At 35.5% G+C, this 27,763-nt stretch overlaps 1 long non-coding RNA gene across 12 annotated transcripts in view; it reads right to left on the bottom strand.

Annotated features, from left to right (window-relative positions):
• The window catches only part of LOC144582350 (uncharacterized), a 658,507-nt gene that overhangs the window by 599,706 nt on the left and 31,038 nt on the right, over positions 1–27,763 (bottom strand). For 6 of the 12 annotated variants that reach the window (XR_013534898.1, XR_013534891.1, XR_013534900.1 and 3 more), the window contains exon 2: positions 26,690–26,791. The exons of 2 other annotated variants lie outside the window; for them this stretch is intronic. This is a non-coding gene — a long non-coding RNA (uncharacterized LOC144582350). The remainder of the gene's footprint in view (positions 1–26,689; positions 26,792–27,763) is intronic. 4 more of the 12 variants (XR_013534899.1, XR_013534894.1, XR_013534892.1 and 1 more) reach the window with 1 other exon arrangement.

Genomic DNA, 27,763 nt, shown 5'->3' with positions numbered 1-27,763 from the left:
GTTAGATAATGGGTGTAGGCTCAATTTCTAAATATGTAAGAAAGAGATGTGTGAGAAAGAATTGAGAATTATACCACTCGGTAGGAGGTCAATGCAATTATATTCAAAGAAGAAACAGAACCGCTATGCAGAAAAAAATGATGAACCAAAATGTACAGTGGACTCTGCAGGACAAGTTAAGTGTATTAGTTTATTGTAATTCCATTTGCTGTTTCTAGCGTAGGAATTGGCTATTGAGTGGACTGAAGATGGTGAGAAGACAGAAGAGCAAAAAATAAAGAAGTAACGGAAGAAGGAAAGGAAGGAAGGAATTATGAGGTCAATTTTTTCAACTCACAGCCAAGAAATGCTAGAAGCACTTATTAGCATTTATAAAGCAAAAAAATAAAATAAAATTGTAAATATCTTCTGACAAAGAGAATCTATATGAATTACTGATATAATGGAATCAATTTGTATCTTTAATCAATTAAAAATTGTGTACTCATGTCACAACCTTATTTAAATATATACAAACTTATGAGAACGTCTTAAACGAGTTTGCCCAAAAGGAGTTTGGATTGTAATCCCAAAAGATACAATCCTAAATGCCATAATTCCAAATATTGAAATCTCAAAAGATCAAAATTCCTGAAGTCTAAAATCCCCAATGTCTAAAAACTTGAAATTCACAATCACAGAATAGTTGCACCACTTTAAGTGGAACTATTATCTTGTTATTGTCTTTATTTGAAGATTAAGTATGATTTAAGGCAAGGGTGTCCAATCTTTTGGCTTCCCTGGGCCACACTGAAAGAGAAGAAGAATTGCCCTGGGCCCCATATAAAATACACTAACACTATGACAGCTGATGAGATTTTTTCTTTTTAAATAAAAAAAAAATTCTCATAATGTTTTAAGAAAGTTAATCAGTTTACACTGGGCCACATTCAAAGCTGTCCTGGGCCTCATGTGGCCCACATGCCATGGATTGGACAAGCCTGGTTTATGGGGTTATTTCTGAGTGCTAAGTTGACAGTGAGTGAACTTGTAGACTTAATTTAAGGTATCAATTTGACTGGATTAAGAAATGCCTAGAAACCTGGTAAAGCATTATTTCGTGTGTGTCTGTGAAGGTATTTCCAGAAGACATTACAGTGTGAATCTCAGTGGATAAGGCAGGGAAGACCTGCCCTCAAAGTTGGTAGGCATTGTTCAGTCAGAAAGGGACCTGGAGAGAACAAATACCAAGGGTAAACTGGTCTCTCTCTGAGAGCTGAAAAGATTTTTATTCTGCTGCCTTGGACATCAGAACTCTAGGTTTGCTGACTTTTGGACTCCAGGACCTCCACTAGCTGTCTCTTGCTTCCTGAAGCTTTTGACCTCAGATTGAAACTTACACCAGCTTCCTGGGTTCTGAAGTTTCTAGATTTGGACTGAGCCATACTACCAGCACCTCAGGGTCTCTAACTTGTAGATAACCTGTCCTATGACTTCTCAACCACCATAAGGATGTTAGCCAATTCTAAAAATCTCCTCTCTTGTATCTATATACATATCCTATTGATTCAGTCTCTCTGGAGATCCCTTACTAATACAGATTTGGTATTGAAGAAGCCACATATGATTCTTGCTACTGTATTTCTTGCAACACAGTGGAAGAGATCTGTGAAATTGTTCCTTCGCAAAAAGACTGTGATAAGTTAAGTGTATGAGGCTTCCTAATGGTGAAAGATTAAAGTTTAAAAACTAATTATTATTGGTGCTGCAAAAGCAGAAAATCACTTAATTGCAAAGGCCAAGCAATAATCAGACTTTCAGATAGACTTGCATATACTTGTAAAATCTGTAGACCACAATCACTGCCCAAATACAGATCACAGAAGTAAAAACACAGCTGAAAAATACAAGAACTCCTCCAAGCCAAATTAACCAATCACATATAACTTCTACCTCTTTACACATAGTGCCAATTTGCTATGCTATGACTTTCATCTTTACATCATAGCCAATATTAGAGGTCTAAATTGTGTGGAGACTTTTAGAGAGTTCTAATTTGTTTTATGCTACAAATTTTATTCCATTAAAGTGCATTAGCACAATATTGACTTTGTGTATAAGCACTGTGCATTTGTGTAGCAATGTTTAAATTTCCTCAATAAATGAAGAAATGTCCTTTTTGTAGATCTGCATTTGTGAAAGATAAAATTTCTTGAGATCTTGACTCTTTGGGTGATTGCATATGTGATGGCAACTCATCAGTTTTCCATCAATCTCATGAAGACAAGATTTATGTTGTCTGTCATTATATTTCATATGACAGAAGTTATAAAACAAGATGCTAGTTTTATAATTACCAACCATACTCATGTTTATAGTATACATTTTGCTTTTGACCTGTTTCTGTGAATACAGTTTGACTGCTCATAACCGTTATACCCATGCAACTGTCATTAGTATGCCAAAGTATTTATGCTCACAAAATTATGCATGGTATTATTGCCTATTTTCTTATGTAAAACGGCCTAGGAAGTGTTTTGTTGTGTTTTTATGTTTCTCAAATAAATACCCTTTTAAAATGTAAATAAATATCTTTAATTTTTTCTTTTAGAATTGTATTTTCAGTACTTTGATCTTTTGAAATTTCAACATTGATGATTATGGCATTTGCGATTGTTTCTTTTGAAATTACAATTGGCTCCCACCTGAAAGACATATTGAGAATCCTCAAATATATGCAGTCTTTTATTTTTTTGGTAAATCTAAAACTCTTTGTTCACTGAGTAAATATTTTGTGAAGAAAAAATTCTAGAAGATTAATTCCTTATGAATATTTTAAATCTCATTATTTAGAAGTTTGGCTAAAATCTTTAATTAGAGTATAAGGTAAAAATGATACCTGGTAGTAATGTGTGGATTCTAATTTCTAGGATTTCATGTATGCAAAAATTATTGAGCACAGAATTTCTATAACAGAATAAGAGATTACATTATTAGTAAAATATTAATTATATTGAATAAGGCTTACATGCCTAAACATACAGCTCCAACTGTATAGTTCCAATTGGAAGAATCCCTAAATATATACAGTATTTTGTTTTTTTGGTAAATCAAAAAATTTTTGCTCACGGAGTAAGTACACTGTGAAGAAGAAATGCTAGAATATTAATTCCTTATGAATGTTTTAAATCTCATTGTTTAGAAGTTTGGCTAAAATCTTTAATTAGTTTAAGGTAAAATGGTATCTGGTAGTAACGTGTGGACTCTAATTTCTAGTATTTGATGGAGGCAAAAATTCTCAAGCACAGAATTCCTATAACAGAATAATGGATTAATTTTTTACGAAAATATTAATTATATTCAAAGTAGAATTGAATAAGCTTACATGCCTAAAACATACAGCTCCAACTATACAGCTCTAATTGAAACCTTGCTGTGTATTTGACTAAAATTGACTCAAATAAAATTTTAGTTAAATATAGAAGGTTACAATTCATTCATGTAACAATTATTGAGTCACTACTATGTGCCAGGTACAGGTGCTCTAAGCCCTTGGAACACAGCAGAGAACCCTGCCTCATGGGACTAGTATTCTAGTGAGAGAAGACAGACAGTAAGCAATCACTGTAACTGCTTGGATGCCATCCACTATGCTGGAGATGAAAAAGGCTATGGAACAACAGGAGAGCTGGGTAACCAATGCTGACATTGTTGAGAGTGGGAGGGAGACATATTCAGTTTGCAATTTTAAATTAGAAGTGGTGAAAAGTAGTCAAAGAGCAGACATATCTTGAAGGCCAAGCAAATAGAATTTCCTGATGAATTAGATATTGATCTTGTGAAAGAAGGTGATAAGTCAAGGACAGCGCCAAGGTTTTTGACTGAGCAACCTGATGGGGTTGCCGCCAACTGAGAGGGAGAATACTGCAAATGATTAGGTGCCAAAGCCAATGAGTTTTTCCCTGTGATGCTAAACTTTAGCATATGGAGATGTTATATGTTAAATACCCCAAAACTTTCTTGACATCTACTCCCCCTGCAGTTTTTGTGACACCAGTCCCCTGAATCTTGTTTTTCTTTTCTCTCCTGCTGCTCCACATGCCATTCTCAGCAGCACCTCTTTGTCTACTGGCTCTGACATATCCATGTACAATCAAGGTTCCTTGATCTCTAACTCACCACTCTGTCTAGAAAAATCACATCCATCTCCTCCCTCTGCCATCATCCTTTGGTACTTATCATAGATATCCAAATTGTCTTATTATCCAAAAAATCTAATTCTAGTTCTAGTAATTTAGCAATTTAAACAAATTTGCTGTCTTCCCCCCTTCTCAGTCCTCAGCAACAAAAATGCAGAAATTTTAAAGCATACCAAAAGATTTACAATGTTGTCAAACTTGAATTAAATAACAGAAGTTCCTGCAATGAAGAAAGAAAGGAGTCAAGGTGGGAATACAGAATACATTAGCTAATACTGTGGAGGCCAAAGGGATGTAGATATTGGCCCAAGGAAGTTGACCACTCATATGGGAACAGAATAACCTTGGACTTGTGCACAGCGCAAAGTGAGATGTAAGACAGTTCATAAAAGGAAATCTGGAAAGGCTGCATCTGAGTGTAATGACAGTGAAAATAACTACTTATTAGGGAATCCCGTGTCAAGCAAGAGGAGGAGAAGGTGGGTACTGTGTGGATTAAGCCTAATTGGAGAAATTCAACCTCTGAGCCTGTGTTATCCTAGCTGTAAAATTTAAATGTATTAGTGTAATTTGAATTTATTAATGTTGTGTGCTTGAAAAATTAACATGAAAACTGAGTAAACTCATGAAGTTCCAAGAAACTGCTATCTAGGGACATTTTTACAACCCAGAGCAAAATTATCACAAGACCAAAAGAAAAAGCCAGAAAAATAAAATTGAGGGAGAAAGTCAAACACATAGAAGTGGAGTAGAATAATGGTTTTCATAGGCTAGTTATATGTGGAGGGTGAATGGGGGAAAGGGAGAGATTGGTCAGTGAGTACAAGGTTTCAGTATAGGGACTATAACTGATAATATATTTCAAAACAGCTAAAATTTTTAAGAAAGAAAATTTTACCACAAAGAAATGATAAATATTTAAGATGAACAAGATGAACAGGCTACGCTAGCCTGATTTGATCATTCTACAATGTATAAATGTTTCAAAATATCACACTGTATCCCATAAATATACATATTATTTGTCAATTAAAAATAAAACTTAAAAAGAGTAATTTAAACATCTTTGATAATTAAACTGAACTAAAATTTCTAGCATATATTGGCCTATTGTAAACTGTAAGGAAGCATTCAATTTAGTTCTTGTATTAGAAACTGAACAATGTAATCCCGAAAACTTAGCAAACTTTTAATGAAATTTTTAAAGATATACTTTGCAGTTGATAATGTGCAGTATCAGGAACTTTGGATCTAGAACTAAATGCCTGTAATAGTGAGCATGTCAACTGAATCATATTAGCCAGTGACATTTTTTGTTAACTAAATTACAATTGATCAATAAGTATATGAAGTTGATAACTTTCCAAGATCAATTAAAAGCTGGCACAAAGGTAATAATATAATGACACATATCTAGAGATAAATATTATTGAGATTTATTTCCTGACACTAAAAACAAATCTGACACAGGCCAAATATTTTGCCCTTCTTTGACCTTGGTATTCTATGTCTACAAACTCCCACCCTTCAATATTCAGCAACAGCATATTGAATTCTCTCCAGGTAGAATTCCTTACTTTCTTTTTTCTTTTTTTTCTTTTCCCTTTTTTTTTTTTAATTGAGATGGGGTCTCTCTCCATTGCCCAGCTGGACAGCCTCCTCCTCTTGGGCACAAACATATCCTCCCACCTTAGTCTCCTGAGTAACTGGGAATAGAGGTGTGCACCATCATGCCTGGCTAATGTTTGTACTTTTTATAGAGATGGGATTTTGCTATGGTGCTCAGGCTGGTCTCAAACCTGTGAGCTTAGGCAATCAGCTGACCTCTGCCTCCCAAAGTGCTAGGGTTACAGGCATGAGCCACTGCACCTGGTCTCGTCACTTTCAAATTTGAGCTAGATCCACTTCAAGTTTTCCTGAACCATAGAATGCAACATATTATATTATAGTCATTAACCAACTCATTATTTTCTTCTGGGAACCATAACCTTTTTGAAAACCAGCAGATACTTGTGTTCCAGTGCCTTCTAAAACATCCGACAGACTCCTATTCACAAGCATTTTACTACTAAACAAAAAACTCGTTGGAATTCTTTTACCTCCTTATATCCAACACTTTGTAATACTTGTAAATATGTGTTAGATTAAGCAGTCTATAAAATCAGAAGACTTGTGTATTTTCTATTAATAGTCAATACACAGAGATAACAAGAAGAATTCATATGCATAGACTAGCCAAGTTCAGCAACTAAGCAAATCTACATAAATCTAGTGATTTAATAAAAATTAAAATGTGCAGCACCTCTAAAACTATGCTGTCATGTTTATATGCATAAACAAACTTAATCTATAAATTGGTAAAATTCATTGTATTAATTGTTCTGTAATACGTTCTTATTAAATCACACACTCGTGTGTGTGCATATGTAACAAGTATGATTTTCAAATAATTTAATTTTGCTTTAAATTATATATTTTGTTAAAGTGGAATTACTGACATTATTTTTAATCTCTTGTCTGGAAAATGCCTGAAAAATAAAGTTTGCCCAATATGTCCCCAGTTAATAATAAGTCTTCAATGAGTGAATAAACTGAATGAATCTGCTTATTCAAAATATAATTTTACAGAGTGTAGTTTCAACGTACATTTATCAGTAAGTAACTTGAGAATTTTCCTAAGCAAAGCTCTAAAATGCATTTTCATCAGGTTGGTTCATCTAAATATCTTCTCCTTTAAAGATTTATCAGTAGGAAAGTTAAACCATATTGATTACAATATGATTGCATAGGTGATAGAACTATGAAGAAAAGCTGCTAAAGGATTATTAGGCAGTGGGGGCAAGAAGTAGGCTATGATAAGAAAGGGGCATATGATAAGAGAGCCTTTTAAGAATTCAGAAATATCATTCTTGTGTATTGACCTGGAGGGTGATCAGAAGGATATTTGCTTTATAAATAATTTTTAAATTGTACATATATTCTATTCATTGTATATATGCTTTTTAATATTAGAAAGCAAAAAGAATAGATTAGCATATATCCTCTATGTAACCAAGTGGCACAAACTGCGTGTCTTTCAATAGAAATTCATTCTCTCATGGTCCGGGAGGCTAGAAGTCTGAAATCAAGGTGTCAGTGGGGCTGCACTTTTTCTGAAAGCTCTAGGAAGGAATCTAATCTATGCCTTTCTCTTGGCTTCTCTTCTTGCCCAAAATCCTTGACATTCCTTGGCTCAGATGCATCACTCCAATCTTTGTCTACATTGTCACATGCCATTTTTTTCTGTGTGTCTCTGTGTGGCTTTTCTCCTCTTCTCTTAAGGACACCAGCATATTGGATTAGGGTTCTCCCTAATTCAGTGTGATGTCATCTTTACTTGATTACATCAGCAATGACCCAATTTCCAATGGAGTACACAATTCAGTTCATAATAGCATCTTTCTCAGAAGCCTTGTTAATGATAATAAGAAAGAAAAGATTGAGCTATTCCCTCATTATTTTAATTACATGCAAGCTATTTCTGTATATTCCTGTCTTTATTATTTTAGTAAATTGTTCAGTATTAATAGTAAAGAATGTACCCCATGTGTGGCAATGTGTGTGAAAAAAAAAAAGAAAAAGTGAATTATCAGAAATTAAGTGCTATCATCAGTCCTGAGTTAAATTTTGCCATGTCCATTTATTCCATTAGTTAAATGTGCAGTAAATGAGATTTGCATTGTAAAACAGGCAATAGCAGAAGTCTGGTTTCCTCGTTTTTTTAGTGTCTCCTTTTTTACTTCTCTGTTTTTTTTTTTTTCTAATCATGTTTGTCTTGTTTTGGTTGCTTTTGCAAGCATTGGTTCTCGAACTTGCAATTAAAAGTTAAGTAGAAGTTTTTGTTTATTTTGCAGCAGTATTCTTAAATATTTATGAAAGATCTTAAGTCTAAATCGCTTTGAGGAAACATAGATGAATTAATAATTGATGTGGCTGCTTTGCAGAAAATTAAAGGGTGGAAGCACATGTTAAAAAATTAAATCATCCATGGCTAAGACAGCAGATGTTATTTATTTAAAATCTTGCAGAAATGTACAATTAAGTTTTTTCTTCGGTCCAAGTCAACTGAAAACCTAATGACTCATTTAAACTTTTCAGATTCTAAAACCCGAGGCTAGTCAAATACCAGACAATAAGGGAGAAAGAGAGATTTCAATTCTTTATCCTAGGAATTTTAAGAATGCTGCTTACTCACAAAGAAAAGAAAATAGGTAGGAAAAAAGAATCTGTGTGTTCTGTATGGGTCCAGAGTCAGGACCCATTTATAGTCTTAGTATTTGTTTATACTTACAGAAATCATATGCTTACTAGCCATTTTGACACAAAAAAAGTCTCTACAGAGCTCTAACATATGGACATTAACTTGCAATAAGTAAATAAAATAATGAAACACGAAAATGCAGAAAAATGTTGAGTTAAAAAATCTTGCTATGATGGAGCAAAGGTAATTCCAGCAGCTGGAAAAGAAATTCACACTTTTCCACAGGATTTATACCACTTGCAGTCTTGGCTGGAAATACTCAGAGGACAGTGTTTTTATAAAAGACCGGCAATTTTATTTCTGTTTGTGGAGAATGAGAATCTAATGGAATATTCATACTGTTCTAAAAGTTGGAGAATGGAAAGCATAACCCCTATGAGTCCTCACCAAAAGCCTCATTTTCTTATCTGAAACAAACAAACAAACAAACAAAACAAAAAAGAAGTTGCAAGTTCAATGAGAAACAAACTATATTACTGTTGTACCTTGAAGCTATTACTTAAAGCTGTCTAGTTATTTTGAAGGTGTCATTTTTAAAAGACATATTCATCTAGCCAGATTTAAAGCCTCTTTTATTTTTTTGCAATAAAATACTCCATAACTTGATGGATCATGGGGATCATGTTTTATAATTCTAGTTTACTCATCTCTGCTCCTGGAATAAAGCACCTGTCCTAAGAATGGTGTCATCGAGTGGTAACACACAGTAGTACTTTATGTACTCATTAAGCATATGAATCAGGAAGAACTTTCCTGAGTTCCCTAAAAACGGAAAATTGTGATATGTCTCATATGGGCAAATTTTTGAAGGACATGTGTATCCCCAGTGTATTGAAGGTGGCCTAAAATCTGAAATATTTTCCCCCAATTCACCAGAATCAGCTATTTTTCTAAAGATACCATTAACCTAAACCCTTGCACTTGTTCTGTTGAAACTATCAAATTTCTCATATTTACTATTGGTTCTATCTTATATTTCCTGAAAATATAAAGGTTGGTTCCATCAAATTCCTTATATTTCCTGTTGGTTTGAACACACAAAAATAAAGTTATGTTTCTATCACAGTATTGACTGGAAATCCTCTTTATTTGATTCCCCCAGTGGCTCAGAGAAACATCATGGGATTGAAGTGGTGGTTTCTCGATAGTCTCATGTTAGGGTCAACAAAATGCCCTAGCTTCATTTAGCTCCTATTAAGTGTCCTTTAGTCACTTGACAGAGGTCACCGAGTTTGCATGTCCCCACAGAGAACTGAGGTAGCTCAATATCTCATTGCTTCTTACATCATCAAATATTTTCTTATTTGATCCAAGCAAGATAAATAATTTTCTATTCTATTCTCCTTCTAAATGGCTACTACTTCTGTTTCTAAATTAAATAAGGCCAAGATCTTATTGTATGATCCCAAAATGTGCATATATATATATATACATACATATATATATCTTTGCCCACAGTTCAATATGAAAATATTCTGTTACTAAACAGCTAGCCTTCTCCAGGTAGTTAAAATTAAAACTGTATCTTCCAAGCATTATTATGTGGTATGTCCTATTGTTACAATCTTTGCAACAATGGTATACAAAATTAATCAATGTTGTTCAAGAGTTAGCCAGTGCATTCAAGAAAAAACAAGAGCAATGTTTTCAAAGCTTAGAAAGGAGCGGACTGGGATTGCTCATCCAGCTTTCAGTTACATTCGTAGACTCACTGCATCATGATTGAAATGTGTAGTCCATCTAAGGAAAAGCAGCTTTTCAATACTTTCATAGAAGGGAGAATTTAAAAATCTAGACTTAATAGGAGTACTTGGGCCAGGTGCAGTGGCTCAAGCCTGTAATCCCAGCACTTTGAAAGGCCGAGGCAGGTGGATCACGAGGTCAAGAGATCGAGACCATCCTGGTCAACATGGTGAAACCCCGTCTCTACTAAAAATACAAAAAAATTAGCTGAGGATGGTGGCGCGTTCCTGTAATCCCAGCTACTCAGGAGGCTGAGGCAGGAGAATTGCCTAAACCCAGGAGGCAGAGGTTGCAGTGAGCCGAGATTGGGCCATTGCACTCCAGCCTGGGTAACAAGAGCGAAACTCTGTCTCAAAAACAAACAAAAAAAAGGAGTAATTTAGGTTAGAAATTAATCTTCCTCATTTTAATGCTATAGTAAATGCTGTGGCTATATGCACAAATCTCCCTTCAAGACTTTAGGACTTATTTCTCCAGGTGCTAGAAGATCTGTCTTCAGCTGTTAGCTTTCTCCAGAAACTGTCCTGGGCCACAGAGAGCTGTCTTGCCTAGCTGTAAGCCTCCTTCCTGAGGCAGCAGCACCCACTGACTGGAGTAATTTCTAAGTTATGGTATATAGCATAAACTCTGTATGACTGTACAGTATAAACTATGTAGTATATTACACAGCATATTGAGTTGGATATAAAGATCCAGCACTCTCACTGAAGTATGGGATAACTCTTTCTTATTGAGACAGCATCACAGCTGCAATTTCACCTTCTGCTTGTGTCTATGTTAGGCTATTAACAAAGTACCCTGGATGGGTTGGTGTATAAAACACAGAAATTTGCTTCTCACAGTTCTGAGACAGGAAGTTTCCAATCATGGTTATGGTCAGGCTCTGGTAAGGACATTCTTCTGGGTTGCATACTGCCAATTTCTCCGTGTATCCTTACATTGCACAAAGAGAACTAGCTAATCCTCTAGCCTCCTGACAAAGGCACTAATCCCATTCTGAGGGCTCCACTCTCCTGATCTAATAACCTCTCAAGGCCCCAGCTCCAAATACCATCTACATTGAGGATTAGTTTCAACATAAGCATTTTGAGGGTACACAAAACATTTAGTCAATTGTGCTGTCCAATCCTGCTACCACCTTTACTCCTCCCTTTTTCCCCTCCCTCCTTTTCCTCTCTTTGCTTTCACACCCAATTCATTCCCGTCTTCCTCCTCCCTCTTCTCCCTTTCCCTATCTCCATCTTTCTTTCCCTTCTCTGAGAGCAGTCTTGCACAGAATCTCAGTCTCAGAGTTTGCTTCCCAGTGAACACAGCTGCAACCAATGATTAAGAAAGATGGGAATTTAACCCAAATTAGTTTTTAATATTTCTTTTCTAGACAAGATTTTAAAATAATAAAATAAATGATTATCTTTCTGGAATTATTTAGGACTGAACAAACCCAGAATTATTCAAGATTAAATGATGTTGAGAATTATGAGATGTGTTAAAAATCAATCAGAGCACATGTATGAATGATTCAATGGCATAGAATAACAGATTCCATTAAAAACAAAACTGATTTCACCAGTGACTCATCTCTGTATGCTTTCAACATTCTTTTACTCTTCCCGTAACAGTTGTCTTTTCTTGTTAATTTCTCTTACCTTAAAATAATACATATATTAATTTTCACTGTAATACAAATAAAAGACGGAGTCTAACTGCTTTGTAAAATACCTGCGTTATATTCCCTTTTGAGAGGTAAACTGTAATTACTTTAATAGGGGTCTAGAAGCCCACCATATCCACTGTTGTCAAAAGAATCACATACTAAGGTATGAGAAAATATCAGTAATCCCAAAATTGGGTGCTCATATCACATAGGGGCCCTGGGCACTAACGTAGGTAGAAAAACATCAAGTGCTAAGTGGCTATGCATTGCCAACAGTCTTTTATCTCTATTTAAAATAGCAAAGTATCACTCAGGAACCTTTTGTGTTGTTTTGAAAATTTTTCAAACTTGTTAAATGTTCATGTTATAAATTCACAAGCAACTGATTTGCATTTAACAAAAATTCTATCTTTTCAGAATGGCTACCCATGTCTAAAAGGATGGCATGTATCTAAGCTGAAAAAGTGTGTTCTCCTTTACATGTTTGTATCTCTGTCTCATTACACAGTTAACATTCTGTTTCACCATCTAATGTAACATAATATGACAAGTAAAATTTGAGGAAAGAAATCATTTTTTATGTTGTGTAGATACTATCTATTTGAAAAGCTGATATCTATCTCCACTTTCTAAAGCACACCAAATAACACCACAGTTTAAGCCAACATCTGCTTGCAGACACTGGTTAATGAGTTGATGGCTGACTTTTAAAAAATCTAAGTATCTTGGCACATCACATTCCACCAAAAAAATTGTGACATATGATGTTTTATAGCTTCCAATTTGCTTGAAAAGGCTGTGTTTTTCTTGTGTATCATCTTTTCTTGTCTTGTTTATATATTTTACCACCTACATGGATTCACACAAAAATATTGAATTCTTTTTTATTTTCTTAATTAAGAAAAACTATAATTCTATAAATGCCAATGGAGAAAAAATATTGCTAAGTTATGATTCTTCTAAGATAAAGGCACAGAAAAAGATGGTATAAGACTGTCTTTGCTTTCCATACGTTCCAGTCTTGAAAAGAATGTACTTATTTGCCCCAGTTGATATAGTGCCCAAGAAATTCTGGGTGCAACTATATCATCCTCCCTCCAGTAGCTCATATCTCAATATTTAGATAGGACTTCATGTACTTTTCCACATTAAATATTAAATGTTTATTTCCTCTTCTGAAACTTTAAAAAATTTTTTATCAACTGTTTATTTAATAACAAGAGTATCTTGTTATCAGAGGATCAAAGTATTGAGATTGAATCCAATTCTCTGACCACAAATTACCTACCCTTATTATTATTGTGTTACGTTGCCACTACTGTCAGCTTGGTGTTCATCTTTTGACTTGTACCTCATTGACTCTGAATTAAAACAATGTTAGTTTCCTGTGGGGAAAATTTCTTGAATTTTATACTGAATATCCTTTTCTCATTTAAAGTGGTAACTTTATTGGCAAGGAGCAATAATTTGAGGGGGAAAAAATAACATTTAAATTTTTCAAAAGACTGCTCTAACCTATTTAATTTTTATAAAATGTCAGTTGTATAATTAATATAGGATAGAATCTTGAAATTCCAGTTCCTTAATAAAGGATGAATCTCTCCTGCCACCTGTTTTTGTCTGGCCCACAAGCTAAAAATCCTTTTGGCATTTTAAGTGGCTACATTTTAAATGGTTATATAAGTACCTACATAATATCCTTGATTTGTCTCTCGACCCAAAAGCCTAAAATATTTACTATGCATACATTTAAGAAAACATTTGTCAGCTCCTGATCTGAAGGAGAAGATCCTGTGCCTTTGTTACTAATATGTTAGTATATCGTTTTTTTCTTTTTCTTTCTTTTTTTTTTTTTTTGTTTGAGATAGTCCTGCGTGGTTGCCCAGGCCAGAGTGCAGTGGCATGATCTCAGCTCACTGCAATCTCCACCTCCCTAGTTCAAGCAATTCTCTTGCCTCAGCCCCCCAAGTAGCTGGGATTACAGATGCGCATCACCACACCCAGCTAATTTTTGTATTTTTAGTAGAGATAGGGTTTCATGATTTTGGCCAGAGTGGTCTCAAACTCCTGACCCCAAATGATCTGTCCACCTCAGCCTCCCAAAGTGCTGGGATTACAGGCATGAGCCACTGCGTCCAGCCCGTTACTAGTATGTAGTTTTCTATGACAACTGTGGTCACTGGAGTCAGAAATTACTTCCCTCAGAAAACATAAGCAGATTGGATCAGTGTGGGAAGGAAAATGCTGTAGTTTATTTTCCCCCGATTTCTACTCTTATGTATTTCATCATATTTTAGTTGTCAATCCAGCACTGCTTTTCCCCATTTCTTCAATAGGTTTCTTCCAGACAGAAATGTCATGCTTCTTACAGAATATAAATGCAAACTATATATCACGTATTTGTGGCAAGTGCAAACCATGATGTTGTTATTTGCCTACCTCATAAAATCTGACAAAGTGATTACTGTGATTAAATAATTGACTAATAGATACAAATAAATCAAATTAAAAATAAATCAATAATACAAATGTAAAATAGTGTTTTTTTCAAAAAAAGAGGTTTCTTCCCCCATAATTAAGCTTTGAAAAACTAAAATCTGTATAAACTGAAAACATGCTAGTAATTGATATGAATTATCAACTTAAATAATGTGTTCTTTTAATAAAATTTCAGTTCTGTTAAAGAGTTTACACTTTAATTTTTTATTGGAGTATTTTGATGTGAATATTCTTGATTATATCAAAAAATTAGTTATTGATGCTTGAAGACACTGGATTTTTATGAAGTTTTCTCACTTTTCTAGATGTCATCTTTTATAAAAGGACAACTATTCTGTCTATGAATATGACCTTTTTGATGTTCTATTGGTATGTCTCTACTCTAAATAAGCAATATTTTAGACCTAGATAAGTAAGTGTCTTCTGAAATGTCAGGGATTCTGTATTCTGTCTTTCTAAGCTATTACAGGACAATGAATATATAATAATGTTCCAAGAGAGTTGGACACCATACTAGATATTTCATTTTCAAATCAGAACAAATAACACATTGTATGCCATAGATGTCTGGCAACCCAGGCTGCTCAAAATAAAAAATGGAAAAAAGCAAACATAAGTCCTATATTTCTATTTTTTTGATATAGCAAACAAGAGGGATGACATCCAAAGAAAATGATTTTAAGTTCCCATTTTAGAGAAGAGAGAAACTGAGGTCCAGGGCAACAGAGGTGGTGATTTGCAGGCTCTTCCAACACTTGGCCTCTGTGATTCGTTATTTCTAAATGAGTAAACATGAGCTTTTTACACTTTGTTCACACTTGGAATCAAATAAAATAGCATCTAATGCAATTCAAAACAGCTTTAGTAAGTCATTGTGCTAGTATCATAACATTTCATTTTTTGGTACATCTTTCTTCCAAAGTCAGTTTTTCATTTAACACCAAAAGAGCCCACATTGCAGCACTCAGAAAAGAAATAAAGGTTTTATTTTTAAAGAGTGTTAAGTCTACAAGTGACTTGTCTTTGATGCTAAAAATACCCTAGGTAAAGGGAGAAATTTTTCAGTTTGAACAGTATGTAGTCATAAATGTGGCAGACTTTCTATTAGCTCAGACTCTTGGAAGAACAGTTGGTAAGTCTGCAGCTATTTGCTAAGGAGCATAATACATATCACAGGGAGTTATGAAATAAGAACCCTACATTCTGCCACAGGTACAACTACACAAATATACACATACACATACACACTCTTACGCACACGTATATACACATCCACATCTAAATATTTTCACATGCACAAATGCCACATACACACACAGACTCAGAGATATATACACCCAGTATCATGGACACACATACACACATGTACATACACACAAACACACACACACACACACCAATGAGTAGGTACCACAAATAACTATAGTAATAGCAACTGTCATCTAAACCATAACCCTTATATTAGTTATTGATCTTCTTTAGCCTAATGAAATGACTTCCTTATTACAAAACATCTTTTCACCATATTGAAAACTAGCATGTTACAAAGATGGTGAAATCTTAATTAACTTAAGAATGTATCAATATAATAACAATAGCAAAAGGAACAAACATGAAAATTGTTTGTCTATGAAAACATGGCTCAATGACTTTCTTAGAAAAGGCTAACAGGTCACTCTGGTTCCCCATCTGTGAAATGTAGGGGCTGGACTAAGTAAGTGTTCTCCAAGCTTCTTACAGCTCTCATACTCTCGGAACATACACTTCTATTTGCATATGAATGAGAGTGATAAATTCTTATGGACTAACCCCAAATGGTTTAAAATAGTTGATTAAAACATTTACTGCACACCGGAATATTCTGCATAGATAAATTATATTTTTCATATAAAACATTTAATTTGGCTGAGCACAGTGGCTCATGCCTGTAATCTCAGCACTTTGGGAGGCCGAGGCAGGTGGATTACCTGAGGTCAGGAGTTTGAGACCAGCCTGACAAACATGGTGAAACTCTGTAACTACTAAAAATACAAAAATTATCCAGGCATTATGGGCACCTGTAATCTCAGCTATTCAGGAGGCTGAGGCCAGAGAATCACTTGAACCCAGAAGGCAGAGGTTGCAGTGAGCCAAGATTGTGCTACTGTACTCCAGCCTGGGTGACAAGGGCAAAACTCTGTCTCAAAAAAAAAAAAAAAGAAAGAAGAAAAAGAAGAAAGAAGAAGAAGGAGAAGAAGAAAAACGTTTAATTTGTGCCTAAGCAGAGAAATGGTAGATCGACACATTCACCTTTAACCTTGACCACATGAATGTTTTAGGAGATTGATGATCATTCTTTAGGAGTTATCAATAGTAAACCATCACTGTCTTGGGTGCTGAATAGACACTGTGCATGTTGAGGAGACTTCAAATAATGCCGGAAAAGTGATACTAAATACTAATATAGTATCTTTATATTAAAAACTTCCTGTTTGTGCTTCTTCAGAAATTTTATTTTATTTTTTTATTTTATTTTTTTTTTGAGACGGAGTTTCGCTCTAATTTGGATATTCTTTCACATTTTTTTCATATTGGGGAAATTAATAATGTGATTTACATACTATTTTATTTCCTTTCTCACATGGAAAAATATCAGTGAACTATATACACATATCATAAGCTATCAACTATTGGGTCTCCTTTTTAAATTTGCATCACCAATGTCAATTTTTAATTCAAGGCCATAATCTTGTGTGAAAAAGAGGACTATTAAAAGATCCCTCCCGGTAGTAATAAATAAGAGAACACAAATTTTTCTCTACAGCACATAAAATGCACCAAATGATATAGGTTCTAAAGAGTTCCGAATCTAGTTCTGGATAGTAATAAACTACTCTCATGACTTCTTTGTGTCCACTTTTCTTCCTTTTTAAAATTAAGAAATTAGAGTAGATTATTTTTAAGTCTTTTTTAGCACAGAATTCTTTATGTATTGCTATGGTTAGAATATTTGTGTTCCCCCCAAAATTCATATGTTGACACCCTCTCAGGGTGACGGTATTAGAAGGTGGAACTTTGGGGAGTTAATTATGCATTGAGGGCAAAGCCCTTGTGAGTGGAATTAATGTCCTTATAAAAGAGGCTTCATGGCCAACATAGTGAAATCCCATCTCCACTAAAAATGCAACAATTAGCCAAGCATTAATTAATACAGGTGTCTGGCACCTGTAATCCCAGCTACTTGGGAGGTGAGGCAGGAAAATCGCTTGAACCCAGGAGGCGGAGGTTGCAGTGAGCCCAGATTGTGTCACTGCACTCCAGGCTGGGCAACAGAGCAACACTGTCTCAAAAAAAAAAAAAAAAAAAAGACTTCAGAAAGTGAACTTGTCCCTTCCACCATGTGAGGATACTGTAAGAAGATGCCATCTGTGAGGAAGCAGGCCCTCACTAAGCTCAACTATGCTGATACCCTAATCTCAGATTCTTAGTCTCTAGAAGGTGATAAAGAAATGTCTGTTTTCCTGTTTTACCTTGTCTGTAGTATTTTGTTATAATGACTCAAACAATCTAAGACATGTATGTAATTACTTTGAATTAGTCTCTACTGAGCACTTAGTGTATTTCCATACTCTGCAATATGCTGTTGAGTGCACGAACTGTGACTTGTAAATCTTGAAGCCTCTACAACATTCTCATCATGCTCCGCTCATAGTAGGTTCTTCCATCTACTTGTTGGAAGCACTAGAAACAAATTATAAATTATTTTCTCAGGATAACTTTTAATGTTTAAAACAAAAGCTAGATTTTCACTTCTTTCCTTTGCAGAGCGTATCTTTCTTGTTACTAATGAGAAAGATGCATACTCTGAAAAATGTTTTTAAGTAACTGTGGAAAAAGGCTTGCACAAAGCATCTGCCCTATTGCATCACTAATGGAGTAACCTCTTTATGTTCATGCAATCCACAAATAGTGGGCACAAAGTGCCAAAAATTTTTAAAGTGCTGAAAATAACTTTTCTCTTGGAATAGTAGCATTTTTATTTTAAGCTGCAATTTACAGATATTAAAGATTGTCATTTTGCCCCTTCCCCTGTTGTTGTAGTTTAAAAGCAAAATAGGCAAACTTTTTTGAAAGGTTAAAAGCAAATGACAAAAGAAAATAAAATGTATTATTTTACAGAGTTTAGTACTTTTAGTAATACTTACTTAAAACTTTTGTTTTTCATTTCTAAAACCACGGGGGAAAGATAATTCCTCCAAAGGCTAAAACCAAGACAGGGTATTGGTAGAGACCTGGGGCTCAGCAGGCCTGGGGAGATAGTGAAATCTGAGAGTTAGAGTTTACTGGGAAGGTGTGATAATTATAATTTGGCTGGGAAAGATAGTAAAACTAAATTGTTTGGGTTGACACTAGCCAAATTACTCAGCAATTTCTAACAGATGGAGTTGAGACCCTTAGAGACATAGAGATCTGTCTTAAGAAACAGAAGGCTAATGACAAGGTATAGCCTTGAGAACCATGAAGGGAACAAAGACTAGTATAACCTATTCATTATGCTGTTCTGAAAAATTGATCTGGGTACAAAAAGTGGTCCAAATGATAAAAAGGATGCATTTTCTGCTAACAAAAGGAAAGTATTTTTCAGCTAGATAACACACAGATACACAAAAACGTAAAAGGCAGAGATGGATGAAAAATGTTTAAGTAACATAAGCAGAATACCAGCATCACAGTTAAGACATATGACACTGGACTTTAGCATAAGGAAGCAGAAATATGAATTTTCTCTGATACCAGCATAAGTGCCATCTCTATGCTTAGTGTTGGGGATGCAGTAATTAGCAAAAACAGACATAGTACCTTCCTATATGGATCCTATTATTGAATATGAAAGATGTCCATAAAATAGTCCCCCAAACAAATGTAAAACTGATTGGCACTAGGAAAGAAAAGTGAATGGTATTTTGATGGTGTAAGAGGGGAATTTGACCTGACCAAGATGGTGCAAAACAGCATTCTGAAGGAAGTGATGATTGTGCTGAGATCTTAACAACGAGTAGGAGTTAACAGGATGATATGTGAGTGGTGGTGGGGAGGAGGTGTTGATGAAGAAGGGATGAGATTTTCCAGGAAGTGGGAAGAGCATGAGCAAAGTCCTGTATTCAAGGGACTGGAAGAAGGCCAGTGGCTGAAAAGTCAAAAGGAAGGGACATGTAGTGATAGGTAACACTGGAGAAGAGGTGGAGGGAAGACCAGGTACAGTAAAGACCATGTTCAGTATTTTAGTGTTTATTCTAAGAATAGTAAGATACCATTTAATTGTTTAAACAAGGGACTGACATGGGATGTTAAGTTTTATTGAAAAGAAAAAACAAAAAACAAAAAACATTGCTCCAGCAATGTCATAGTGATGCAGTACAGCCCAGATTTGAAAGAAATAAAGTGGAAGGTTTTGGGAGGCTTTCATTGTTTTACAGGTGAAGATGACAGCAGCTTGAGCTAGGGTCATGGCTATGAAAATAGAAATAAGTTGGTTTGTTAAATGTTTAAGAAGTAGAATCAGTGGGCCTGGAGATGGTTTAATTAGATATTGTATATGAAAAGAGAAAGCCTTCAAGGATGACTCAGTGTTTTGGCTTGTATATCTTTGAAATAGCGATGCTAGGAAAAGATCATTTTGTTTTGTTTGCAGTGGGAAGGTGGTAATGATATTAAGTTCAGTTTGGGATAAGTAGAATTTAAAATGTCTTTACGACATCCGTGTAGAGATACCAAATAGGCTATTGAACATACCGGTCTGGAGCTTACAGGATAGTGCTGGGCTGGAGATAAACAAAGCATGAACATGGTCAGAGCCACAGGCCTAGGGGAGATTGCCTGGGACGAGTGGATAAAGTGAGAAAAGAAGAGATCTTAGGATGAGCCTTGAATAAAGCTAAAATGTAATGGAGAAGGATAAATCTGTCATACCTTCCTCACTCTCACCAGACTTTACCGTAATGTAAAAATGTGCTATCAGCAAAATGACAAATAACAAATAAACAGAGACTAAGCTAACAGTCGGGCATGGTGGCTCATGCTTGTAGTCCCAACACTTTGGGAGGTGGAGGCAGGAGGATGGCTTGAGCTTAGGAGTTGGAGACCAGCCAGGGAAACATCATTAAGACCCTGTTCTCTATAAAATACACAAAAATTAGCCAAGTGTGGTGCCACACAGCTGTAGTCTCAGATACTTGCGAGCCTGAGGTGGAAGGATCACTTAAGCCTAGAAGATCGAGGCTGCAGTGATGGAGATTATCCCACTGCACTTCAGTCTGGGCAACAGAGTGAGGCCCTGTCTCAAAAAATAATAAATAATAATAAGAAGAAGACACTAACATTATTATTACAGAAGTCAGGGAACATACCAGAGCAAGACAGCTTAGAGTGGTCAATGATTTAAGTAAACTATGAAAATAAAAAACCCTCAAATAATGAAAATATATACTAAAGTTTGATTTTCACCTTACCAAAGGATGTTTTCATTTGTCAGACTAATTCTTTGTCCCACATCTGTTAAAAACATATTTTTCTCAACAATTTAAAGTGAGATTTGCTTTGGCATTTGGACCAGGTGAGTTGTCAGTGCCCTTATTGATTAACACTGAGGCTGAATCTGAAGACAGCAGCCATGTGCGTCAAACAGGAAGCTGAGAACCAGCACAGCAGTGAGGGAGAGGGGCTCCCCTCCAAACCTTAACAAAGCAGGGTGGGTTTCCAGAGAGAGGAGAGGGTTTACAATGCAACAGAACAGGAATAGTATCTTCTCTCTGAGTACAAGATATATATTCATGTACGTATCTCCTTAGAAGCTCCTTCCTCAGTGAAAATAAAAAAAATATTGATTCCGAGGGGAAAAACCTGGATATTGTTTGTGAATCACTAACCAAACATTTAAGGCTTCAGACTGAGGTTTACCTGGAAGTACAAAGGTAAATTTAGTAAGATAGTTCTAGGAAGAAAATAATGCAGCTAGGTCTTCTTTTGGTCACGGTGGATTCTATATTTTATTACATAACAAATGAAAAGCATATCTGTTAGAAGTATAATCACACTAATAAATAAAATATCTCAAAACTTAGTTTTATATTTGAGTTTATGCAAGTGTTAATTTTTTTTCTATTTTAAAAACAATAGCTGTTATGGTAGCCATAATGGTCTGCAGTGAGGCAGATGAACAAACTGAAGAATTAGTGAAATATTCCCAGTTGGTAGCTTCATCATGAGAAAGAAATATTCTCTCAGGGATCTCAATGGGATTTTTAAATCTTGTGTTGAGTGATTTATTGTTTTATTTCTACAATTTTAAATTGTTCTGAGAAATGTTTTTGTACTCTGGATAGAACTAATGAAAACATAACTGAAAATACATACACTGCCTTTTAAAAATACCTTTGTAATCTTTATTTTAAATTTCCTTTTTATGTTTCCTTTCAAAAAGATGGTTTTCTTCTGACAATGTTATTCTATTATAAATTTTAATTTTCTTTTTCTGGCTTTGTCTAACTTTATAGATTTAAATACCTCAGCAAACATAAAGTATAAAGATGAAAAAAAAAATTCTGATGTGATGTCAATGTGCCAACTGAATGGTATTTATACTTTGTAGTCAGAAATGTTACAATAAAATTGTCTCTGCTTGTGATCTCACATTATGGAGAGTTCTGAGGGTCTGACAACTCCTGACATTATGATATACTCCTATTACATGGTTAAAGCAGACAGTCAGAGCAGAGTTCTCAGCAGAGCATGAGAAAAGATTTATAGACATGGCAAAAGAACACTTTGCCTGTTCCCTTCTTTAAATAATTATGACTTTCCATGAATCTCTTTCTAAATCAACTACAGAATGACAAATATCTGGGCAAAGAAAAGGCCACAAAAATATCACTTACTGTAAGCACTATTGAGGTTTTAGAAGCACAGTATTGAATTCTGTTGTACATTCTGCATATGATTCATTATGTGGGATGCTCCCCACCTCTCCACACACCATATATTTCTCCCATTATCATTCAGAAAGGACTTTTAAAACTCCCTCTCTCTGTCAAGTTCATTCTTTTCTCAATACAAGGAGTCAAGAAGAAAATATTTCAGGGTATTTTTCATTGAACAAGTTGAGGAGATGTGATAAAAAGATTTGTCTAACTGATTACATGGTATGAGCACTCTGGAAGGGCGTTCCAGGATTTTGGAAAAAGAAAAAGAACATTTGAAAATATATGTTTTATTTAATTGAGAAGGTTTATATAAAGTAACATTTCAAAATACTAGGCCCGGTACAGTGGTTCACAGCTGTAATCCCAGCACTTTGGGAGGCAGAGGCAGGTGGATAGCTTCAGCTCAGGAGTTTGAGTCCAGCCTAGGCAACATGGTGAAACCTCATCACTACAAAAAATACAAAAATTAGCCAGGCATGGTGGTGTGCACCTATAGTCCCAACTACTCAGGAGCCTGAGATAGGAGGATTGTTTGAGCCCAGGAGCCAGAGGTGGCAGTGAGCTGAGATCAGGCCACTGCACTCCAGACTGAGCAACAGAGTGAGACCCTAGCTCAAAAAATGAAATAAAACCTGTATTTTTTTAATACTGAAATACTGAATTTTGAAAAATGTCTTTTTTGTTCTGAAAAGGGAAAGACAATACTTATAGAGTATCTACTCTGTAAGGGCCCTTTCATAGATTATATCTATGGAAATAACACAGCCCCAGCAGGGAAGAAATATCAGTGCCATTTTACAGATAAGCACGCTGAGTTATAGAGAGGTTATGTGCCCAAGACCACACAGTGAATAATTACAGACCCACAGTCTAAAGCTTTGTCTGGCCCCCAATTCATGTTATTTCCCAAGACCTGACTATTGCCTACTCCTAATTTTTGCATACAAAAATAGGTAAGCACACAGAGTGAAAACAAAAATAATCTAGACTTCTTGCTTTGCAATGATAATCTAAATGCACGATGGGGAAAAAGAGGTTACTGTTGATTTCATAGTTTATATAATTCTATTTATTTGATGAGTCTGACAATAAAATACTTAAGGGCTACAACATTTATAAATTTGCAGACTTGCCGAGCTCTGAGCTATGCATATTACCTGCATTATATTTCATAACTATTTTAATTCTCACAATAATAACACAAGGTAGGTACCATTACTGTCTCCATTTTAATGATGAGAAAACTAAGGCTGAGAGATTCAAAAGCTTATTCAGGATCACACAAGTGATTCTGTAAGTAGCAGAGCTGGTCTTGAATCTAATGATTATAGAATGCTGAAGCGCTCTTATCCATGATGTTAAATTACCTCCTTTAATTACATAATTACTACAAAATGAAACTATAACAAGCCACTGGTTATGTGTATATTTCTACATATTTTGTAAGCCATATATGACATTAGCTATGAAAATTGTATAATTCTTATATTTAATTACCAAAAAATGTATTAATTCTTTAAAACAATGGATTAATTATGTAAAAAATGTAGAATCAATGCAAAAGATGCATTAATTATGTAAAAAGAAAACTGCAGAAAACCAATAAAGAAGTTAACTTTAAAAGTAACATGTGGGCCGGGCACGGTGGCTCAAGCCTGTAATCCCAGCACTTTCGGAGACCGAGGCGAGTGGATCACGAGGTCAAGAGATCGAGACCATCCTGGTCAACATGGTGAAACCCCGTCTCTACTCAAAATACAAAAAATTAGCTGGGCATGGTGGCGCTCGCCTGTAATCCCAGCTACGCAGGAGGCTGAGGCAGGGGAATTTGCCTGAACCCAGGAGGCGGAGGTTGCGGTGAGCCGAGATTGTGCCATTGCACTCCAGCCTGGGTAACAAGAGCAGAACTCCGTCTCAAAAAAAAAGTAACATGTGAATCTAACCTGTCACATTCCTCATTAAACCTACATTTCTTATTAAAGGTAACTATTCTTCAGATGTAAAACCTTCCAGACTTTCTCATTTGTGTCTGTGTGTGTATATATTTATATATAAATGTATTTATATATATATTTATCAATGTATTTATATATACACATATACATACATATATCACATTTTATATTTATGTATGTATGTGTATACATGTGTATGTATATGTGTGTATATGTACATATATGTGTGTGTATATATATTCCAGATATAATTTTAAGTCATAATCATACCCTAATTTTTTGACTCAGTAACATACCTGTTCTTTCTATATTGAAACAATTAACTTTAATGCTTTCATTCTTCACTTCTGAATAGCTTACCATAATAAGATATGCCATATTTTAATTTTCCATTTTACAATTGATGAACAATACATTATTCTGTGGGTTTTTTAACCTTTCTCTACAGCATCTGTCATGTTTTCTACCCAATTATTTATTGGATGCTTCTGTTTGGATGCCCAACAGACGGGTTTCAATTTCCCCAGGTCCAAAATGAAATTTATCACCATCCTTCACATTGCTAGCTCCTATATGTTCTTTTAGTCAGGGTTACTGAAAATGTGAGGAATGCACCAGTGATGATCAGGGATTATTTGAACTAGTCGATGTTGAAGTAAATACAGAAACTAAGAGAAAGCATTTAGAAACCTTCATAGCACTTGAGCAATGCTGCAATATCTTCCCGTGCTAACACACTTCCAGTAATTTATTTTTACTGCATTTTACAAAAGTATGCAATGAAAAAGAAATTTAAAAAAATAAAATAAAAAGCTGATCCATCACCACAGATAGTCTGAGAAACAGTTACTGCTGCAAGTCAGTGAAGGGCCCTACTATCCCACCGGTCTAAGCCAGAAATGTGAGACTTATTCTTCCTATCTCTCTGACCAAGAATATACCTCGATAGATAAGCAAGAGAAAAATCATGAGCATGTTTTTAGAGAAAAGGAATTGCTTTCAAACTTTTGTCTTTACTGGTCCCTTTTCCATTAGGTTAAAAACATGCTGATTTTCTCTGATCTTTTGAATGCCCTTTTTCAATCCCACTGGTGGAATTGAAACGGCCCTCCAACTATTGCCTCAGCTCTTTCCTTCTCTCTATACAAATAATTTTGTTAAACATGTTTAAGACTGCAAAGATCCTTTCCATATTCACCATTAGTTTTGTTAAACCACTGTAGTGTGATTTTCCCCAACTCTTCTGTTGAAAATCTTAAAGTAACCAATCATAGACTTATCTGTATGAGTTGGTGGAAAAGTAATTGTGGTTTTTGCTATTACTTTTAAATGCAAAAACCGCAATCACTTTTTCACCAAGCTAATAAATTTGCTGTTGCGTTATTTTTTTCCTTGACTTCTGTGCAATACATAATACCATTGACCATTCACCCTTCCTTAATACTCAATCTGTCCAATAGTTTCTATTTCAAATCATTCAAGTAAAATGTGAAGTTATCTGTCAATAGGTGTAGGAGAAGATGTAAAATTGCCCCTGTCTATAGAGATTAAGAGAGGGCTCTGTCTATAGAAAATGTAAAGATGGCCAGGCAGTGTTGAGGGCCTGGGTCAGCCTGGAGACCATCAATGTGGAGTAGCGCCAACTGCTTCTTTCTCTTATTTTCCTCAGCAAATGTAGCCCTGGTGTAGATACACAGAAAGTGGGTGGTTGGATTGACCCAGAGTTTGTCATTTTAAAGAGTTTGGGTGGTAGCTGAATGTTACTAGAGTAGATAAGATTACCTAAGGAAAATACATCAAAGGAGAAGAAAAAAAAAAAAGATAAAATTCCAGACAATGTTAATATTTAAACAGTTGGCAGAAAAGGTGTTTACTGATGACGCTAAGAAAAAATAAAGACCAGATGAAAGGACGAACATGAAAAGGTAGGGCTAAAAATTTGAGGAGCGAGTTTTAAAAGGTAGGTGTGATCAATAGTAGCCACTGTAAGCAAATTATGCTGTAAGGGGCAGGGAAATACATAATTGGTTGTAAAAATTAAGAAGCCCTGAGTGATTTTATCAAGGGTACTTTCAGAAACACCCTGAGAAGTTCATGCAGCAAGAGCTTTTGCTGAATCAGACATGAACATTGCTTCTGTAACTCTGGGACTTACACTAGTGGCCATGATATTCCCAAAGCCATAAAATATATGACCACAATTAGTGGGTGGAAGCAAATCTCCCTGGAAAAATCTTTGTACGCACAATCTTCCCAAAGGCTTTGACCAGAGAGTGTTATCTGTCATCATCTACTCTACTGCATAAACCACCCAGGCCCCTCTGTGGAAGTCATTCAATCAAGACAAAGTCCTTTTACTTTGATAAAGAGAAATAGCAAACTCCAAAGCTGATATCTCCTACCTAATGCCACTTCCAAGCTCTGTCTTAATAGACTTCTACGCTCTCATGTCCAATTTTTTATGGTAATTTTCTTCTCTTTCTCTTCTCCAAGACTTCTTTCTGCTTAAAAATAAAATCACATTAGGACATGAAAACCTTCTAAATCAACAAAAAAAGACTAATTTTTTTTGTTCTTCCCATTTCCCATTTGTATTTTTCATTTTTTATTCCAAAAGCTATCCCAAGAGCCCTCTGTGTCTTGGCACATGTGTCATGAAAACCCCAATCACTTCCTCCCATTTACAAAGTGCCTGATGAAGGGAGCACAAATTTCTCACCACCCAACTTGAGGGAAAAGTGTTTGCAAATACAAGACTTCCTAATGTGTCAAAAGCCCAAGAGAAGTCTCACAACCACCCTGCAACTTGAAGTGTCACTCAGTGAAGAGGAAAATTCTGCTTTTTCAGAAAGCACTGAACAATAAAAATGTTCTAAATGCCATGATGTTAAACATGGGACAGGAGAAACGACTTCACTGGATGCATTCCCTGCTCTATTCTAATTTAGTACTATGGCAGAATCAATGCTTCCTGGCCTCCCAATTTCATTTTATAATTGTGATGATCGGTATTGAGTGTCAACTTAATTGAATTGAAGGATGCAAAATATTGTTCCTGGGTGTAAAGGAGATTAACATTTGAGTCAGTGGACTGGGAGAGACAGACCCACCCTTAATCTGGGTAGGCACCATCAAATCAGCTGTCAGTGTGGCTAGAATAAGGCAAGCAGAAGAAAGTGAAATTAGCAGATTTGCTGAGTCTTGCAGCCTCCATCTTTCTCTGGTAATGGATGCTTCCTGTGCTCAAACATCAGACTCCAAGTTCTTCAGTTTTTGGACTCTGGAACTTACACTAGTGATTTGTCAGGGGCTCTCAGGTCTTCAGCCACAGACTGAAGGCTGCACTGTCTGCTTCCCTACTTTTGAGGTTTGGGAACTCAGACTGCCTTCCTGGCTACTTAGCTTGCAGACGACCTATTGTGGGATTTCACCTTGTGATTATGTGAGTCATTGCTCCTAATAAACTCCCCTTCATA

This window comes from Callithrix jacchus, chromosome 4 (assembly GCF_049354715.1).
Source record: "Callithrix jacchus isolate 240 chromosome 4, calJac240_pri, whole genome shotgun sequence".
Classification (NCBI taxonomy): domain Eukaryota; kingdom Metazoa; phylum Chordata; class Mammalia; order Primates; family Cebidae; genus Callithrix; species Callithrix jacchus.
Note: the sequence above shows the minus strand (reverse complement) of the source record. Positions and strands in the feature narration are given on the sequence as shown.